General features: G+C 37.2%; 1 pseudogene; it reads right to left on the bottom strand.

The window, feature by feature from the left end:
• On the bottom strand, positions 1-13,907 carry LOC116106104 (annotated as a pseudogene).
• Positions 13,908-14,176: the final 269 nt, after the last annotated feature.

The following is a 14,176-nucleotide window of genomic DNA, read 5'->3' as shown; positions in this document are numbered from 1 at the left end:
TTAATGTTCAAAATCCTTATATGTTTTGCATGAATACCTGCAACCCTGCCATTTTGTATGATTTGCATGAAGAGCGGCTTGAACCTCTGGAATATTCAGATAAGACTCCACATAATGTTTTGAGCAAGGATCAAAGTTCTTCACCTGCTTGATGTAACGGCGAAAAGTAAAGGTCTGTCTCTTAATTTCTGGATAAATATTTTATAATTTTTCTTTCTAATTTGGTTTTTTTTTTTCTTTTTAAATTAGGTTTTACGTTTTAAAAGTTCTTGACCTGCTTGATATATATATTCCACACACACACACACACACACATTTTTTCAAAAGTCTGGTTTAATAGTACTGATTAGAGTTTGCTAAATTTTGCTGTTTAAGTGATTAACTAACCGAAAAAAGAAGATAATTCATACATCAGAATATTATGCTAAAACTTTCAAGTCTAGGGAGATACTGAATTTTCTTATTCAGTATATATAAATATCATAATATGTTCTCCTAAGAGTCTTTTCTATGTATATATAAATAAAGAGAAAATCTGCAGTGTCACAATGGTAGTGTGTTAGTGGTACCACATGCCAATAAATGTATGTTATATAAGCAATAAAATCATTACTATTAATCATACTGAATGTTAAAATAAATGAAAAAAAAAAAAAATTTATGGAGAACATAAAGTTATTGGCTTATGGTATGAATTATGTGTTACCAACGATACTCTTAAGATTTTTTCGAAAAATAAAACTGTGCATTATATTAAGACAAAGACAATTTATAAGACTTACTGAACCAATTGAATTGTTCTCTTGGGCATTGTTTACATGCACGTCGTGGCAAATTGGGGCATAAATGTTGTAATAATCTATATCTCCCATCACATCCCATGCCGTCTCCAAAAGGTCCTCACATTTATCCGAAATATTTCCACTCACAAAGTCACAGTATTTGTAGATGCCTTTGTATGATTCGTCTGACATTAAAGCGTGAGTCCATCTATAATCAATATCCCCCTTTACATCAGTAATATAGTTAATCACTCCATTACCAACCTGAAATAGTTATTCTCATATTCAATAAGTTATTCAAAATTGATCGATTTAAGGACTGGAGTGACCAAATATTAATATTAAAACCATACATACCGCAATTCCTTTGAGATTTATAGTTTGATTTTGAAGGTTCTTGGCCGGAGAATGCAAAGGAAAGATAAAGAGGACTCAAAGCATGAATGCAAAAGTCTATCTCTTTTCATTGAAGTTGATCAATATAAACATTAGCTTAACAACTCTCTGCTGATTCAACGACTACAGCAGACATTACAAATTTAAATTTAAACTTAACAACTAATATTTCATACAAAATACACACCATAATACTGACTTAATTACACTTAAGCCATTCAGCTACAATACACTTAAAAATTACAGCCATGCACGTTGGACCACTGCAGTAAACTATCTTCAACAAGTTTCAAAAAACAAATCAACTGAACCTGCAATGTTGATGCATTTCCAGCAACGTATCACTGCATCAACACTCCTCCTTGATACCTTTGCTGGAAACACCAAGTTTGAGTCTAAGTTTCTCAAACTTGGCTTTAGGCAATGCTTTGGTCATAATGTCTGCAGTTTGGTCCTCACCTCGACAGTGAATCAAGGTAACTTCTCCATTGTTTTTAGCCTCCCTTACAACATGAAATTTTATCTTAATGTGCTTGGTCCTGCTGTGAAGGACTAGATTTTTGGCCATGGCAACCGCTGACTGGTTGTCACACAAAATTGGAGTTGGCCTTTCCTGATTCTGCTTCAAATCTGTCAGCACTTTCCTAAGCCAAGCAACTTTGTTTACAGCTGCTGCAGCAGAATATATTCTGCCTCTACTGTGGAATGTGCCACAGTATCTTGCTTCTTTGACAGCCAGCTAATTGCATTAGAATTGATATAAAATACATAACCTGATGTGCTTTTCATGTCATCAAGTGATCCTCCCCAATCACTGTCAGTATAGCCCAGCAACACCAGCTTTTCTACCTTCCTGAACCAAATACCAAGACTGGAAGTTCCTTTCACATATCTTAACACCCTCTTGGCTACCCTAAAATGCAATTCACTTGGGCAACGCATGAACCTAGAGCAATAGCTGGCTGCAAACATCAGGTCTGGTCGTGTGGCTGTTAAATATAGCAAGCATCCCACCTGACTTCTAAACAGTCCCTCATCCACTCTTTTCTCACCATCATTCTTGCTCAGTTTCAGATTGGAAACTAATGGAGTATTTGCAGGTTTGGAATTTTCCATGCCAAACTTTATAAGCACCTCATTTGCATACCTTTCTTGGCACACAAAGATTTCATTGTTGGAATGGACAATCTGCATACCAAGGAAATATGTCATCTCCCCCAAGTCTGTCATCTCAAATTCAGATTGCATGGACCTTTTAAACTAGCTCAACTGGTCTGGATTGCTCCCTGTAATCAGCAGATCATCCACATACAAAGATACCACAATCAAGTCACCCTTAGCTTCCTTGACATAAAGAGTATGTTCATTAGGACTTCTCACATATCCTAGACTACTTAGGTGATCATTTATATGGCTGTACTAGGCTCTAGGTCTGCTTGAGGCCATACAAGGCCTTTTCTAGCAAATACACTTTGCCTTCTTCACCCTTCACTTGATAACCTTCAGGTTGTTCTACAAAATTCTCCTCACTCAAGCAACCGATAAGTGCTTGAAAATACACTTATACTTAGTGGTTTATAGGCATCATTTCTTTGAAATTAGGATTAATTCGCATGAATTAACTTAATTGTTTCATAAACGCACTTTTCGGGATCACAGGTATTTTTGTTGTTTTTTTAGGGAATAAGGCTAAAAAAATAATATTCGGATGAGAGAGTGTGTTGGCGAGAGAATTTGTGCTGACTAGAAACAAATGGATTGAGAATTGGAGTTGAATTGAAGAAGTTATGGAAGTTGAAGTAAAGAGAAGATCCTAGATTACGTTCCAGCTTGAGCATGCCTCGGTATTTTGAGAATATATTGAGCTTTAGAACACAGATTAAGACAAATCTTAGACCGTTGGAAAGTTGATTCAAAGGCTACATTTCATATGTTTACCACTTTTCCAAATTTCATCGTTATCGAGTTCAAAAATCACCATCTTTGAAGAATAGTGGAATGATGCAGGAAGAAGACCTATAGCTAATGTGCCACGACACACTTTTGCTAGTAGCTATTGTGCTGTAGCATAGTGCCGCGGTACAGTCACAACAGCTGGGAACTTTTCCTCCGTTTTTGACTGGGAAAATAAGGTTTTAAAAGTCCAAAACTAACTAGAATTAAGGAAAACAAAACCCTAACCCTTGTGGAATATAAATAGAAGTCTTTTAGCATTATTTTAGGAGAATTATTTTAGAGATAAAAAAAGAGAGAACAAAGATTATTCAAGAACTTAAGAAAAATGGAGATTAAAGAAGGCTTGGAGAAGAAGGAGACCATCATCAACTTCATTAATCCAACCAAGTTTCACTAAGTTTTTCTTCTTCTTTGTTATTATTATTTGTTATGAATAATACAATGATGTTCTCATATTTATTCATGAAGAACTAATTTTTTTGTGATTGAGGGTGATTTCAAAACCCTAGACAAGTCTTGTGATTAATAAAATCTGCATTGTTTTATCTTTTGATCCTTCTTGGTTATGTGATTATTCCTCTGAAAATAGGGTTTAACTAAATTTTTCTAATTGTTTAAGTTGCCAATTAAATCGTTAGGATTAATCTATTAATGCCAATTTAGGTTGTTTAGTACGGAATCGCTTTATTAACCTAAATAACTAGTGGTAAAGTGTATGCCTGCATACATGGGGGGTAATCACTCAAGATAACTAAACCGATCATATGAGTTTAGCCTTGATTCAGTAGGTCTCTCGTAACTTAATGCTTTTATTACTTTGAATCTAGAGATCGTATCCTAGGTTATCTAATAAATAGGGAATTGGGTTATGACCGTGTCTAATCCAACGACTCAGTAAGGAGAGATACAACTTATCAACGTTTGGTATTTTCTAAGCTGATGTGATCAAGAGGGCAGGAAGTTAAAGAGTGCTTTTATTATATGTAATTCATGTCTAGTGGTGGAGAATAAACCTTCAATCCAATTTCTCTTATTTTATCTCTTTTGTGATTGTCTGCTAGTTTTATTTTGTTTAATTTTAGTTTGATAGTTTTTCTTGAATTTTTATAATTCGTGACAAACCCCGTTAGAAGTAAATAATTAATTAAGTTCACAAATCCTCTGCGGGAAAGACCCTTACTTGCTCTTTGTTACTACACGACTTTGCATTAAAATTTAGTGAGGTAAAATTAGATGTTGCATTTGCACGCATTAGCAACCATTCAGGAATGCTGACTTGACATCAAGTTGGAAAATTTTCCAACCAAATTGGGCTGCCATAGTAAGGATCAATCTAATAGTGTCATGTCTAGCCACCGGAGCAAATGTGTCAAAATAATCCACCCCTTGCTGCTGTGCAAATCCTTTTGCCATAAGTCTTGCCTTATGTTTATGGACTGTACCATCAGGATTAACCTTTAGCTTGTAAATCCACTTTACCTGAATTATTTTTTTGTTTTCAGGTCTGTCAACAAGCCTCTAGGTATTTTTTTTCTCAATCATAGATATCTCCTCCTGCATTGCATTCCTCCAAGCTTTTGATTCAGCAGCTTCAGCATAGTTTCTTGGTTCAAGCATAGCCATATTACACCTTGCATATACATCAGCCAAGGTTCTGGTCCCTCGAATTTGTGGTTCTTCATCCTCTTTAGTTTCAACTTCTTCAAATAAGTTTTCGGTTGGCTGTTGCACTTTGTAGTCAGCATCTATCTTCTTACTCTCCCAATTCCACACTGCATTTTCATCCACCTTTAAGTCTCTTGTTATCACAATTCTCTTTGACTCAAGGATGTATACTTTGTACCCTTTTGATTGGTTGTTATAGCCAATGAATATGCCAATCTCAGCTTTATCATCAAGCTTGGTTCTCTTCCTTGCTGGTCCCAAACACTTTCAAGTAGCTCGTTGCTGGTTTAATTCCATTCCAAGCCTCAACTGGAGTTTTTCCCTTGACTGCATTAGTTGGCAGTCTATTCAGGAGATAAACTCCTGTATTGATAGCCTTGGCCTAGAACCTCTTAGGGAGTTGCTTCTCTGCAATCATACACCTAGCCATCTCCATGATGGTTCTATTTCTTCTCTCACTGACCCCATTTTGCTGTGGGGTGTATGGTGTGGTAAATTGGTGCCTAATTCCAGCTTCTTGACAAATTGAACTGAATTCTCTTGATGTATATTCAGTTCCATTATCACTTCTTATGGATTTGATCTTTGTTCCAGCCTGATTCTCCACCAACAGTTTGAAATTTTTGAACACAGTAGGAACCTCATTTTTCTGCTTCAAAAATTATACCCATGTCATCTGTGTGAAGTCATCTATGAAGAGTACAAAATACCTTCTCCCACTTATTGATTTAGTCTGCATAAGGCCACAAACATTAGTATGGATCAGCTGGAGTTTTGTTATTGCTCTCCAAGCCCGATCCAAGGGAAATGGGGGCCTGCTTAGTTTGCCAAGTTGGAAAGCATTGTAGAGGGTACTCTTCTCTTCAATCTCAGGTAAGTCCTGGACCATATTCTTATTCTTTAACTTTTTGAGGCCATTGTAGTAGAAGTGGCCAAGTCTTTTGTGCTAGATTTCTGACTCTTCCAGCCTAGTTGATAAAGCTAAGTTGTTGGAGTTTTTCCACTCAACTGGGAAGCTTTTTCCCAGCATTTTTACACACATTAATTCAGCCCTTTTAGGATCTAATATGGTGCATGCTTGATTTTGGAAATGTAGAGAATAGCCCTTCTCTAACATTTGCCCAACACTTAATGAGTTTTGGCTAATCCTAGGCACATACAATACATGAGAAATGATCTTGATACATGACCAGGTTTGGACAACAACATCTCCTATGCCTTTGACCTCCATGAACTCACCATTCCCTATTTTAAGTTTGGAATAATATGAGCTGTCCAGGTTAATTAAACTTTGCAGGTTTGTAGCCATATGGTTGGTGCAACCACTATCAATTAGCCAAGCTTCATTGTTGGTTTGTTCTATGTAACAAGTGGCCACAAAAAGTTGTTCAACCTCTTGACATTGCTGCTGGTCTTCTCCAACCTTAGCTTGCTTTGTTAGCTGGCTTCCCTTGTTCTTACAAACCCTCTCAATGTGCCTAAATTGTTTACAGCTTCTGCACTGTATCCCTGGTCTAAACCAGCACCTCCTCTCTGAATGTCCTTTCCTTTTACAGTGAGTGCAAGCTGAAAATTCCTTCACTCCACCTGACTTCTCCCATTGATTGCTACTCTTTTCTTTCCCTTTTTTTTTATCCCCAGCATGCCTCCTAGTTTGTCCTTATGCAGGTTTGCCTCCATTGCTCCGTCACTTGTGTCTTCTTGCTCAAGAGCCTTTTTTGCTCTTGAGCTTGGAGAACATGAATAAGCTCAGTCAATGTGATCTGAGTCATGTCCTTAGAGTCCTCAAGGGAAGAGATTTTGGACTCAAATCTCTCCAGCTAACTCACCAAAATCTTTTCCACCACTCTTCTATTTGTCAACTCCACTCCCATCAGCCTTATTTTGTTGACAACACTCATTAATCTATCAACATAATCTTTGACTTTTTCTGATTCCTGCATCCTTTGCATCTCAAATTTTCTCCTTAGATTAAGCACCTGCATGTTTCTTGTTGTGGTGCTACCCATATACTTCTCTTTCAGCTTATCCCTTGCTTCCTTTGAGGTCTCATATGCCATGATCCTTGTGAATACAAGGTCAGTCACGGCTGTATGAATGTGAGAGAGAGCTCTTGGTGCTTTGACTGTTTCTTCCTCATGCAATCTCATTTGATTCAAAGTGGGATTCTGTCCTAATGGAGGTGGCTACCTATTTTCTTCCATGTACTACCACGGTCTCTGTCTCCATAGGAAAGCCTTCATTTTAACAGCCCATATGTGGTAGTGTTCCCCATTGAACACCGATGGTGCCATCAAAGCAGATTGGGTTGCCATGTCTCTGTTTTGTGTCTATCGCAGAGAAGAGAGATGGGAAAATGCAGGTTGGTCTTTTTGCTGAAGATGGAAGGTGTTCTTGAGTTGTTGTTGATGATTGGTTGTAATAAGTTTTTGATTTTTGTAAGTGGCTTTGAGACCATTTGATGGTTCTTGGCCGGAGAATGCAAAGGAAAGATAAAAAGGACTCAAAGCATGAATGCAAAAGTCTATCTCTTTTCATTGAAGTTGATCAATATAAACATTAGCTTAACAACTCTCTGCTGATTCAACAACTATAGCAGACATTACAAATTTAAATTTAAACTCAACAACTAATATTTCATACACAATACACACCATAATACTAACTTAATTACACTTAAGCCATTCAACTACAATACACTTAAAAATTACAGCCATGCACGTTGGACCACTGTAGTAAACTATCTTCAATAGGTTTCAAAAAACAAATCAACCGAACCTGCAATGTTGATGCATTTCCAGCAAGGTATCACTACATCAACAGATTTGAGTATGTATTTTGGAGTAGAATAGTGTTTGCAAGCTTGGGGACGTAGTGACCCGCGTAGCTCTCCTTAGTTATGAAAAAATCCCTTGTTTTATATTGAGGGAACCTCTTCGACCAGTTTACAATAAATGTATAGGCATCGGTTGCAGTAGTATTATCACTTGAGTGGTCATAGTCTGAAGATGTATTTGAATATGAAAAGCCAACTCCAGTCGGAGATTCCAAGAAGATTACGTTTGCCATTGACATTTTTTTTTTAAACACTAAATAAGTATATATTATGGTTGTTTGTGCATGCAAAAATAAAGTGGAAAGTTAAATATGAATGAATGATAATGATATATTAGCTTACCATTATTCCATGCATAGTCGTTTTGAAATAGTGTTTTGCCATCATGATTAACTCTGAAGGGTCATGTAACACCCCACTTGAAATACGTAGCCATTGTTTATGGTATGGCCTAAAGGATTACTGAATTGCCCCTAAATGAGTTTGTATATTGCTCATGTTGTTTGGTTGGCCTTTGGTTGAGTTGATGTTTTGGGTTTGATTGAGGACTTGGCGGATTTTGGAGTTACAGCCTTCGTCAGGGCGAGGAAAAAGCTTCGCCGCGGCGATGTTGGTTCTGTGTTGGTGGTGTCAGTTCTGGACTGTTCCTTGAGTTTTCTAGAGAATTCTTCATAGGGGTAAAATGACCATTCTACCCCTAATTAGCAGGAAAAGTGGGCAGTAAAATGTAAGGAAATTTCATGGAGAATAGTGTAAAATGGGGGTGAGTTTGTAAAGAGTTAAAGGATAAAGGTGGAATTTTCAAGAAAGAGTAAGGGCAAAATGGGAAAGAGTGTATATTATATGAGCTAATAAGGGTTGAGTTCTCTAAACCCATTCATTTCACCCATTTCCACCGCCTCTTCATCTCCCATTTTCTCTCAATTCCTTATTCAATCTTCCAAGGGATTTTTGAGAGTTTTGAGTTGGAATTTGACAAAGAAGTGATCCTAAGCAAGAAGAGGTAAGAATCCCTACTTTAGAGATGAATTTTATTCATGTAAGGGTTAAGTTCTTACTAAGTTTATGCTTAGGAAATAAGGGAAAGTTATGATCCAACAAGAGTAGAGAGCTTTAGTGGAGACTACTCAAGTATGAGGTAAGTAAATCCAACTCAAGCTAAAGTTTAAGAAATTCTTAAGTAGAGATTTTATTTATGCATGTATATATGATGCTTGTTGAGAAATTGAGTAGAGATGTATGTCTATTTGTTGAGGAATTGAGTTGAGAAGAGTATTTATGTTATGTTTGTTGGATATTTCCTTTATGGGAAGTGTTAATGTGTGATGAGTTTGAGATGAAGTTTGAGGGATGTTGTGTAAACTTTTTTTGGAAGTGCTTTTCTTGACAGGGATTATGGTTATATGAGGGAGTTTTCTCCTGTTTTGGATGGCTAGAGAATGAAGTATAGTAGTAATTTTAGTAGAGTGTTTTTATGCACATGAGTTGCTTGATAAAATGCCTAGGTGAAATCTGCCCTATCACTTCTATGACTTTCTAAGTGATTTTTGGGCATCTTACGGATTGAACTGGCTGAGACCAAAACATAGAAGTTATAGCCCTGTTTCTAAGCTTTAAAACGAGACCAAAATTGTAGCAATCCGATGTGTATAACGCAAGTTATGCCCTTTTTAGTGTGACCTGTGCAGAATGACGATTTTAGAGCCATATTGCATTTGACATGTCATAAGTGCATTAATGAGTATGAACCATCCATATGCATTAATTTTACATTGAGAAGTAGTTTGAGAAAGAATAGAGAATGTTGAATATGAGCTACCTTATGAGTACTAGCTTAAGAGTAGAGAATTTTTAGTATAAGCTATACTATGAGTAATAGTTTGAGTGAGAAAGAGTAGAGAATGTTGAGAATAGCAACTCTTAAGAGTAAAGAGAATGAGAATACTTTGACAGTAAAGAGAAAGAGAGATTGAGCACTAGCGAATAAAAGAGAGAAAAGTGCTACAGAAGAGAATAGAGTAAGTTGTGCGATGGGGAACCTGTGAGTGACGAGTAGAGTCACGAGAGTGGGTGCTTTGTGATCCCCAGCCGTGCCTTCGATCAGATGAGGCCGTGACCGTCACGTAGAGTGGAACATGAGGTTCCAGCTGTGCCTCCAGTAAGAAGGGGTCGTGACATTTGAGAGAGAGAGAGAGAGAGAGAAAGCATGTACACTCACATGGCCAAAGGTTCCGAATCCATGCATGACCAAATCCGATCGGTAGTGTAATGATTTGAAGTCACGTAGAGTGGTAGCGCCCAGCCGTGCCTCTGGTCAGATGAGGTCGTGACATTCCAATGAGTAAGAATGAGAAAGAACAGAAACAGAAAGAGAACAGAGATGAGAAAAGCTAAGAGTTAAGCTATATTATGAGTACTAGCTTGAGTATGAGTACTAGCTTGAGAAAGAGATGAGCAAACATGAGAAAGAATAAGAAAGAGATAAGAGCATAGAGTAGGTTATGCGATGGGGAACCCGTGAGTAATGGGTAGAGTATTCCCGCATGTACGCCGCATTGAGAGAGCGGCATGAGTATAAGAAAGAGAAGTGGTGTAGCCCGTGAGAGTACATGTGGGTGAGGGCTATACCCGAGTACCCGAGAGAGAGATTACACACTCACATGGCCAAGGGTTCCGAATCCATGCATAACCGAGTCCGATCTGCTAGAATGAGTAGAAGTCACGTAGAGTGGGAGTGAGTCCCGGCCGTGCCTCCGGTAAGATGAGGTTGTGACTACTAAAGAGCGAGTTAGTAGAAATGATTTATGAGAAAGAGAAACAAAAATGAGAATGAGATAATAGAGAGAATTAAGAATGAGAAAGAATGAGAAAGCTTGAGAAAAAATGAGATAGAAAGAGAGAGAGTATGAGGAAGAATGAGAGAGTTTGAGCCAGTAAGAATAGAGAGTAAAAGAAAGAAACATGCAATTCTTTTGCATTAATTGCATGTACCTCTCATACATGCATGTACCATGAATTCTTCCATGGTTAGTGAGAGTATAACGAGAATAAGAGAGAGAACCATGATTTTCCTTCATGGTGAGTATGATGAGAATAAAAGAGAACCATGATTTTTCCTTCATGGTGAGTAAGAATAAGAGAAGGAGAAAAGAGAATAGGAACAGAGAAAAAGAAAGAATAAAAAAGAGCAGAACAGAGTTAAGGGAGAATAATAGTATTAGCAAGAAAGAGAATAACAGTGAGAAATAGAAATAGAAGAACAGTAGAGTAAGGAAAGAACCAAAGAGTGAGTTGCGGGGACAGGTAGTAGAGGTTTTACTTACTGAGCATTATTGTGCTCATCCCATTGTTCTTCTCTGTTTTGCAGGAAATAGGAGCAGCGATCGGATGGACGTTAAGGAGCGAAGAGTTTTGGCACCACTGTCCACCAGCTATGATATTTTGTATTAATTAGAAAGTTTTTAAATACATAGTCTTTTGAGTTTGTAAAGAATTATATTTTATGAGTAAAGAAAAATTTTAGCCCACTATTTTCCATACGCTACGTATATCTATACTCTACATAGTATGTATTATAAGAATAGTACTAAAGAGGAGGTGTTACAGGTCCTAATTTAGTCATAGCCCCAAACCTAAGTAAGGAACATCCAGTTCCTGCAAATAACAGAAATAGTTTGATTCGATTAGTTTCCCTTCCAGAAGATAGGAAAATTTTTAGAGAAAATGGAAGGAGAGGAAATAATATTTAAAACATGATGACCATGATAATTATACATTTAACTCTATGGGGCGTTTAGATCATATAATGTTTTATTATAAGAAGATGTTATATTAATTACAAGATAGATCACCTTGAAGGTTATGGGGAATATTTAGAAAATGTGTTTGGTTGGTTTGAATAAATTGGTGAATAATATGTTTTGTTGGGAGGATAAATGGGTGGGTATGTTATGTAGATTACTAAATTGTCCTCCCTTTTAAATATTAATAGAATATTATTTTTTGAATCATTTTTTTAACCCCCTACATTTGAAATGTTGCTAAAACACCACAGCCATATAAAACTTTAATTTGTAGCAAAATCACTCTCACCCACCCTAAGCCACTGCTGGTTGCCAGCTATCACCGCCGGCAGTCGACGGAATGGCACAGGACTAGTCATATATGGCTAGTCATGCGCTGGCAAAGCCATTTCTGACCATGGATCACAAATTCATGGCAGTTTCATGGCCAGATCTATGGCCATTTCACGGCCAAAGATGTGGCCGTGAAAAGTCCAAATCTATGCCCATTTCACGGCCACATCTTTGGCTGTGAAACAACCATAGAAACGGCTAGGCCTTACCGGCACACGACCGACCAGATCCAGCCAGTTGTGTGCCATTACGATGATTGATGCCGACAGTTGACAATAGTGAGTAACGGCTGGCGGTGGTCTTGGGTGGTTAGGGGTATTTTGTTAACTTTTAAACTTTTTTATGGCTGCGGTGTTTTAGCTAATTTTTCAAATGTATGGTGTCTAGGTAATTGTTATTTGGTAGACATTTGAAGACAATTGTGTTCGAAATGGTTTTTAATTAAGGGCAAAATAGGTATAAAAATCAAATTACCTGGTAATATTTTAATAACAACCTTGGGGGAGGGTATCAAATGACCCCCTACATTACCAATAATAAACACTATGGAGGCATTTGGATCATATAATGTTTTATTATACGGGTATATTATATTAATGGAAATAAAGATCACCTAAAAGATCACTGTGAATGTTTAGAAAATGTGTTTGGTTGGTTCGAATAAATTGGTGAATAATATGTTTGGTTGGGAGGATAAATGGGTGGATATGTTATATTGATTACTAAATTGCCCTCATTTTTAATATTAATATAATAGTATTTTTTATTATTATTTTTGAAATCATTTCTTGTAACCCCCTACATTTGAAATTTTTCTAAAACACACCAGCCATATAAAACTTTAATTTGTAGCAAAATCACCCTACTCACCCCAAGCCACTGTCGGCAGCTAGCCACCACCGCCGGTCGCCATCGATAGTCGATTGAATGGTGTTTGATTGGCCATATATGGTCGGTCGGCATTGGCAAAGCCGAAAATGGCCATGTATCACAAATCCATGGTCGGAAAATGACAAGATCTATGGTCATTTCATGGCCAAAGATGTGGCCATGAAACAGCCATAGAAACGCTAGATCTAGCCGTTTCCGGTGCACAACTAGCCAGATCCCACCGGTCGTGCACCATTATGGCAACTGACGCTGGCGGTTGGCAGTGGTGAGTCACAACCGGTGGTGATCTTGGCTGGCTGGGGGTATTTTGTTAACTTTTAAACTTTTTTGTGGCTGGGGTGTTTTAGCTAATTTCTCAAATCTAGGGGGGCTGGGTAATTGTTATTTGGTAGACATTTGAGGGCAATTGTGTTTGAAATGGTTTTTAATTAAGGGAAAAATAAGTAGAAAAAACAGATTAACCCGGTAATGTTTTAATAACACCCTCTAACAAGGTAATAAAATTACCCCCCCATTACCAACAGTAAGCAATATTTGTAATAAAAGATTACTGTAATATTTTATTATTTTCAAATCAAAGATAGGAATCTTGCAAAATAAACAAAGATTACCTCCGTTATCTTATTTACCCCGAATCCAAACGACCCCTATTTGTGGTAAAAGATATCCGCAATATTTTATTACTCGCAAACCAAACACCAGAATCTTACAAAATAAACAAAAATTACCCCCTTTATCTTATATGCCCCCGATCCAAATGTGCCCTATGTGATAAATAATGCCAATTCTAAGCATACATCTGCTAATCAATATTGTATTTATGTTTGAGTTAAACATAAAAATATTATTAATTATATATTTACCTCCATTGAGGCATTGAGCCACAAAACCAAAGGATTGGTTGAAGAATTTTGAGGTGACTCAACAAAATAGTAAAACAATGCTCTTCCGGCGTGAGGACCAACCGTCACATAACTTGAGTACTGGTTAAAGTTTATACCATTAGGTTGGCCAGGCAATGCAATAATCTTGTCAAGTTCCATTGAACCATCTTGAGTCCCAATATACACAGGACTATACTCTTGTTTCACAATTATTCCTCTAGAGAATTTGCCCGAATTTTTTTCTCCATCTTTTAGACTTTATCAGCTTTTGAAGGTTATCAGCCTGATCGGCTTCAATAAAGTTTAGTGATGCCAAAAGGCAGAAAGACAGAAGCAGCTTTGCAAATAATGTTAGCTTCATTGTCTTGTTGCTTAAATTGCCTTAATTTGCATTGCATGATTTCACAATATTTATAAGTAGCTGAGAGGACGGCAATATTAGCTACATTCATTACAGCTTAGCAGAAATTAAACCTGGCCGGTTGTGTTCTGGATATGCTATTGTAAAATGTGTTTCTTTTGGCTTGTTTTTGGTGTAGTTATCGGTGCTATTATACAAGTCAAAACAGGGCTTAAATTAATGACATTTCTTTGTACACAATATTGATACATGGACCTGATAATTCCATC

The sequence above is a fragment of the Pistacia vera genome, unplaced genomic scaffold (assembly GCF_008641045.1).
Source record: "Pistacia vera cultivar Batoury unplaced genomic scaffold, PisVer_v2 Contig51, whole genome shotgun sequence".
Classification (NCBI taxonomy): Eukaryota; Viridiplantae; Streptophyta; class Magnoliopsida; order Sapindales; family Anacardiaceae; genus Pistacia; species Pistacia vera.
The sequence above is the reverse complement of the archived record's forward strand: the minus strand, read 5'-3'. Positions and strand labels throughout refer to the sequence as shown.